This window comes from Sapajus apella, unplaced genomic scaffold, assembly GCF_009761245.1.
Source record: "Sapajus apella isolate SASKATOON/1434 unplaced genomic scaffold, GSC_monkey_1.0 scaffold134, whole genome shotgun sequence".
NCBI lineage: Eukaryota > Metazoa > Chordata > Mammalia > Primates > Cebidae > Sapajus > Sapajus apella.
In genome coordinates, this window is record NW_022437074.1 from 650,369 (window position 1) to 657,771 (window position 7,403).

The window sequence follows — 7,403 nt, forward strand, 5'->3', positions numbered from 1 at the left end:
CTTTTTTGTCATTCTTTTTGAGACATGGTCTCACTTCGTCACTGAGGCTGGAGTGCAGTGGCATGATCACAGTTCACTGCAGCCTTGACCTCCTGGGCTCTGGTGATCCTCCCACCTCAGCCTCCCAAGTAGCTGGAACTACAGGCATGTGCCCCCATGCCTGGCTAATTTTTGTATTTTTTGTAAAGACAGGGTTTCTCTATGTTTCCCAGGCTAGTTTCGAAATCCTGGTATCAAGCAATCTGCCCACCTCAACCTCCCAAAGTGCTGGGATTACAAGTGTGAGCCATTGTGTCCAGCTATTTGGTTCTTTAAAGAAAAAGTTTGTCAACCCATTTCCAGAAAGAAAGGGAGCTTTTACAACTTACTCCACTTAGAAAAGTAGTGAAGAATTAGCCCAGCTTTAGTCATGAGCTCATCTCTGCACCAATTACTGTGGCCAGTGGGAGCAGGAGCTGTGATTGCATTGGCCTGGGCCACATGCCAATCCCTGCAGCCAAGGGGACGTGACAATGATGGAACAGCCCCACATCTTTGAATAAAATGGAAAGAGAGACATTCTCCAAAAGAATTAGGGAAGATTGTTGCTGGGAAGTCTGAAATGGAGTACATTAGTTTAAAAAGCATAGAGAAGCAGGTTAGGACCTCATTATAAGTGATGTCAATGCCATGACAGCATCCTTCCCAACATAGATAGTTTAGAAATAAAAAAATATATAGGAATTGTATCATTGGATTTTGAGTTGATGAGAACTGGGGTTGAGAATATTTTCTCTCTGTGTTATAAGAAAACACAGAGGTGTGGAAAATATAAAATGAAAGGTAAAACACATGGAATAAATAATGAGAAAATCCAACATATTACTAAAAGTTTTCCGGAAAGAGGAAATAGTGAGAAATGAGTAGAAGCAAAGTTTGAAAAAAATCATGTCTCAGTTTTTCAGAATGGAAAAAAATTATAGGTCTCAGATATAAACAAATACAAAAAAATAAAAATTCATAGCAGAGAAATTGCAAAACATCAAACTCAAAAGATAAACTCCTAGAATTGACCCAAAGGAAATGACAGATTAACTTAAAGGAGTAACAATTAGGTTGAGAGTTAAGAACCACTGAGAATCTAGACTTTTTTTTTTTTTTTTTTTTTTAATAGAAGGAACAAACTACATGGTCTCATGAGTTGTCTAGCCTTTACAGGTAAGAGAAATGGAGTCTGGTGTCTCCTTAGGTTCAGATCGGTACAGATTACCTAGTTTCTCAGTTTCCTCTTATTTTAAATAAAATCAGTAATGGTATCTAACAACATATAAGGTTGTTATATGGATTAAATGAGTTAACACATGTTAAACACTTAGAAAAGTGTTTGGCCCATTATAAATGCTCAATAATATTAGATATTATTCCAATTCTTGGGTCTTAAGATAGCATAACGTCTCTAGTTACTGCTAGGAACCTCCTGGCTATCTGTATCTAACAAGCCTGAAAGAACCTTAAAGAATGCCCGGTTTGTGCTTATAGAAGTCACCCAAGAAATAATTCATTAGGCCAGGCATGGTGGCTCACGCCTGTAATCCCAGCACTTTGGGAGGCTGAGGCAGGCAGATCACGAGATCAGGAGACGAGACCATCCTGACCAATATGGTGAAACCCCATCTCTATTAAAATATAAGAAGTTAGCCAGGCATGGTGGTACACGCCTGTAATCCCAACTACTTGGGAGGCTGAGGCAGGGGAATTGCTTGAACCCAGGAGGTGGAGGTTGCCCTGAACCGAGATTGCACCACTGCACTCCAGCCTGGAGACAGAGTAAGACTCCATCTCAAAAAAGAAAGAAAAGAAAAGAATCCATTAAGGAAAAGAGGTCAGGTGTGGTGGCTCACACTTATAATCTGAGCACTTTGGGAGGCCAACGTGGGCAGATCACTTGAGGTCAGAAGTTTAAAACAGCCTGGCCAACATGGTAAACCCTTGTCTCTACTAAAAATACAAAAAATTAACCAGGCGTGGTAGCATGTGTCTATAATCCCAGCTACTCGGGAGGCTGAGACAGGAGAATCACTTGAACCCAGGAGGTGGAGGTTGCAGTGAGCTAAGATAGTGCCACTGCACTCCAACCTGGGTGACAGAGTGAGACTCTATCTCAAAAAAAAAAAAAAAAAAAAAGGAAAAGAGGAAGACATTTGACGAAGTTTTAATAATTAGCATGCAGCTGTCAAATGTCATTGTACACAGATTTTTTTTTAAGATCAACTAAGAAAAGAATAATCAAATTATGCAGGTCATGCACAGGATACATAAACACAATCAACTATTCTAGTTAATTATAAAAATGGAATAGTTGTGATTTGGGCACAATTTTCCACCGGAAACTTATTGACTCAAATTATATATCTCAATTTAGTCAAAAACTAAAAGTAAACTGCTCTAGAAAATTGTGTTACAGACTCAAAATTCGCTCTAGTAATGATAAAGCCACATGTCAAATATTCACATGAAGAGTTAAAACAGGAAATAAGAGTACAAAAATTAATATTTTAAGTGTATATATTATTGCATGTGTTTTATAACATGTATTGCAGCTAAATTAATAAATATTGCAACTAGGCCTTTGATCAAATGTACATTTACATCCCTAAAATTTTCCTTTCTCAAGTTGTCTACAAAAGGAAAAGATACGGGATAAATAAATATTAAAAGTACTAAGCACAGGGCTTGATTCTTAGCAAGTGGCAATAAATGTTTTCTTGACTTTGGACAGAAATCTAGCTTCATCAGCCCCGCACATATCCTGGCTTTTGAAAAGAGAGAAAAATTGGACAGCTGCTTCCTGCCTTTCCAGGTCTGCTGCCTCTGGCTGCCTCTTGTGTCTGTGAGTAGTGATTAGTTACTGTTCACAGAGGGGCTCCACCGTGAGGCCTCCCAGCCTATGTCTGCAGGAAGAACGTGAGGAAAAAACAAAAAGCAAAAAAAGAAGGTGTTTTTTTTTTAACTGCTCCAATTCTGCCCTCTTTTTCCCAGGGCAACTTCCCTCTGAGCAGAGGGCTGGTCTGGGTCTATGGGTAGGGGTTGAAAGTCAGGGGCAAGAGGAGGAAGGGGGCTTGGGGAACACTATTTGACTCTATGCTCCTTCCCGTCTGACCACATGTGGATCAGGCTGATTGGCCTTGGTGTTCATGGGTCTTCCTCTAGCATCTTCTCACTATATCCTTAATAGCTGGCATGGGAAGGAGTTAACAATCAGTATATTATTTTTTGGAAATTGTTGAAGAGGTGACAATAGTGAGGAATATTCTCAGGGTGCAGTTGTACCCCAACTCCCCAAGGATGCCCACAAGTCCCTTACTATGGGAACATGGAGCAGGGCTTGAGGATGGGCTTCCATGGAACTAGCATTAGTTGAGAAGGAGTCTATTTTGCTCAAGACAATGGAGGAACACCAGATAACTGAAGGGCTGAGTGGGACTGAGACCCCAAAGTCCAGACAAAAAAGTCCAGGGATTGGTTCTAATCAAAGGGGATTAATGGAGAAGCTGCTGACAGAGCCAGGGATCCTGGGTCAGAGAAGGCCAAGCCTGTGCATGTGTGTTGGGGGTATAAGACAGTTCGTTCTAGGGTGGTCGCCTCTGTTTTCTGCTAGTGTTTGGGTTTATCTTTATGGGCAAGCTGAGTCACTGGAGAGTAGGGCCAAGGACCTTCAAGGTGATTGCCATGTAGCTTTTCTAATCAATACCTCCCTGGCCCTCCTTGCTGTCTTTCTCAGGAACATTAGAACAGGGGATTTTTCTGCAATAGACAGAAACCAAGTTTAAGAGGAGGTCACTCCTGTGTTACTAGCAACTTGATAAAATGCTTCATTCCAAACTTCTGTAGAATTTGGAAAATTTACAAGAAGATCGTACAGAGATCTGTGTGCTAAACAACTTGTTAGTGAGGAGCGAAGTAGTAACATCCTGAATTTATTCCTTAAGGTTTTCCCTCTTGTGTTCTTTTGCACCATGAAAAGTGTGAATGATGATTTGTATGTCTGACTGCTAACAGTGGCTCTCCATTAGGGGAAGGTTTCTGATGAGATTTCTGATTATGGTAAATCCTGGTCTTCAGTGTGCATGCCAACTGAAGTTTGTTGTGGATGCTCAATGAATATTTCTTGACCATTTGACTCCAAGGAAGTGCATTTTATAGGTAACTTTTTTTCCCCCAATTTGTTATTTTGTGAAGTTTGCTTTAGCCATTAAAGAGCATGATTTCTCTTGGGGTGCATTAAGTGATTAACTTCATGTCAGTGAAGAAAAAAGCAGCTGTCAGATGTACAACAGTATGATTTACAAACTCTGCTTTTGAAAATAGTTATTGTCATCAAGTTTAGAGGCAGGTTCCTTGCCTTTTAAGTAGTCACCTTTATCTACTATAAATCTGTTCATTATTAGAAGTCCAATTAATTTTTAAGTACTCTAATTACATGATTATATAGTGATACTGACAATTTTAAGAGTGAAAACTCGTAAGACTTGCACAAAAGTGTTAAGAGACCATCTTTGGTTTTTTTTTTCTTCCTTCTCTCTCCCTTTTTTTTTTTTTTTTTTTTTTTTGAGATGGGGTCTCACTCTGTCACCCAGGCTGGAGTGCAATGGCACCATCTTCACTCACTGCAACCTCCACCTCCTGGGTTCAAGCGATTCCCCTGCCCTAGCCTCCCAAGTAGCTGAGATTATAGGTATCTGCCACCACACCCGGCTGATTTTTTGTGTTTTTACGGGAGACAGGGTTTCACCATGTTGGCCAGGCTGGTCTTGAACTCCTGACCTCAGGTGATCCACCTGCCTCAGCCTCCTAAAATGCCGGGATTACAGGCATGAGCCATTGCACAGGCCACATACTCTCTCCCTTCTTTCCTGGGAGGAGAGGTGAAACCTATTCAAGATGGAAAGGAAGGCTTCATAGCTGTTTGGAAAAGATGGTCCATTACCTAGCCACTTTAATGAGTGCCTAAATTGCAAATTGGCATTATGTATTTCCCTTTGCGTGGGAGGACAGTCTTGTAAAATATGTTTATTCCATCAGGTTTGCGTAATATCCTGTGCTCTGCTTTTCTTTAGCCAAAGTACCAATTATGTTCTGAGTGGGTTCCTGAAAATGTGCTTTGGAACTTAACTTTGGCACACCTAGAAACCACACTACATTTTAAATTAAAACAGTGAAGGCTGTGCACGGTGGCTCATGCCTGTAATCCCAGCACTTTGGGAGACTGAGGCAGGTGGATCCCCTGAGATCAAGAGTTTGAGACCAGCCTGGCCAACATGGCAAAACCCTGTCTCTACTACAAATACAAAAATATTAGCTGGGTATAGTGGCATGCACCTGTAGTGCCAGCTACCTGGCTGAGGTAGGAGAATTGCTAGAACCCTGGGGGTGGAGGTTGCAGTGAGCTAAGATTGAGCCACTGCACACCAGCCTGGGCAATAACACTTCATCTAAAAAAAAAAAAGTACAAGCTATGTTACAAAAAAGAAAAGTGTTAGGAAGTTTACTGTGCATAGTACAAAACTGTCCCCAGGATCAGTTTGAAGGAATACCTGGGTTGTCTTGAATTATCTTCTCATCATTTTAAAGAAATGTGTAGCCCGTTGATGGGCAACCGGAAATCAGACAGGTGCTGGCGTCAGAACTGCCTTTTCAGTTGTGTCTTCTAATATGTCCTAGACTTAGCGAAGCAGTCCCAGAGAAAGCAAACTTCTCTCCAGGAATGGCACATATTTTTGGACAGGTTCAACTGGAAAAATCACCAAATCTCAACAAGGGGAAATAAGCTAAGTGGAAGTGAGGCATCTGAGAACTAGAAGGGAAGGCATGCTGAGTCATCCCGGAGAAGTGATTAACCTAGAAAGGTCAGGCCTACCAGGCTTCCCTTGGGAGATGAGTTTTCAGTTGGAATAAAAAAAAAAATTAGGGGAGATTATCTGGCTGGAAGAATAAGCGGAAGAAGGTGTAGGTAGAGTAGAAGGGAATGCTAAGTTGTGCAGCTCTGGAGTGTACATCGGCATTAATTTTCCTAGGATCTTTGCATAAGAACAACAACCTTGCATTCTAATGTATAAGGACTAAGGCAAATGATTTTAGACATTTTAATAAACAACAATTTAATTTAAAAAATTATAGTCCAGAGATCTTCAACTCCCAGGAAAAATCCAGTCTGCATACCCAGTGGGCTTCCCTCTGTGTTCTCTTATATGGAGGCTGACAGTCATAAGTGTGTTTTGTGGCTGTTGTTGGTTTGTTCCTACCCACTTTTCCTTTGGGCTCAGAAGGATACTTTGTCCCTTGGTTTGTTGTCAATGTTTTCCATGGGTTTCTTTCTTTTGATATCTAGTTGCTATGCCTTTATGTGGAGATTTGGGAAGACCCAAAACTATCTGCTATTGCCACCACCATCTTCCTAGGTTTGTCCCAAGTGTGTGTGCATGCATATGTGCACGTGTGTGTGTGCTGCAATGATTTTTAAGAGACAACTTGGCCAGGTGCGGTGACTCATGCCTGTAATCCCAGCACTTTGGGAAGCTGAGGTGGGCGTATCAACTGAGGCCATGTGTTCGAGACCAGCCTGAGCAACATGGAGAAACCCTGTCTCTACTAAAAATACAAAAAATTAGCTGGGCATGGTGGGATTACATGCCTGTAATCCCAGCTACTCAGGAGGCTGAGGCAGAAGAATCACTTGAATCCCAACCTTTGGGAGGCAGAGGTTGTGGTGAGCCAGGATCACGCCATTGCATTCCAGCCTGGGTAACAAAAGTGAAACTCTGTCTCAATAAATAAATAAATAAAATAAGAATAAAAAAGAAAAGACAACTTTATTGAATTGTAGTTCATATACTATACAGTTCACATATTTAAAGTACATTATACAGTTCAGTGGTTTTTGTGTGTTCACAGATGCATGACCATTACCACAGTCAGTTTTAAAACATTTTTATCACCGCCAATATGTAAAACATGTTTGCACCCTATTGTAAATGGAAAACAAATCCTTACCTTTTAGGTCCCCTTACCCAATAAATACATTCTCCCCCGAGTCCTAGGCAACCACAAATCTCCTTTCTGTCTCTGTAGATTTCCCTGTTCTGGGCATTTCATACAAACAGAAGAATATAATGTGGTCTTTCGTGACTGACTTCTTTCACTTAGCACAATGTTTTCGAGGTTCATCTATGTTGTAGCATGTGTTGGTACTTCATTTCTTGTTATGGTCAAATAATCCTGCATTGTATGACCAAACCATATTTTGCATATCTGTTCTTCAGCTGATGGATATTTGGGTACTTTCCATCTTTGGACTATTACGAACATCACTATGGCACTATGAACATTTGTGTACAGGACATTGTGTGGACATAGGTTTTCATTTC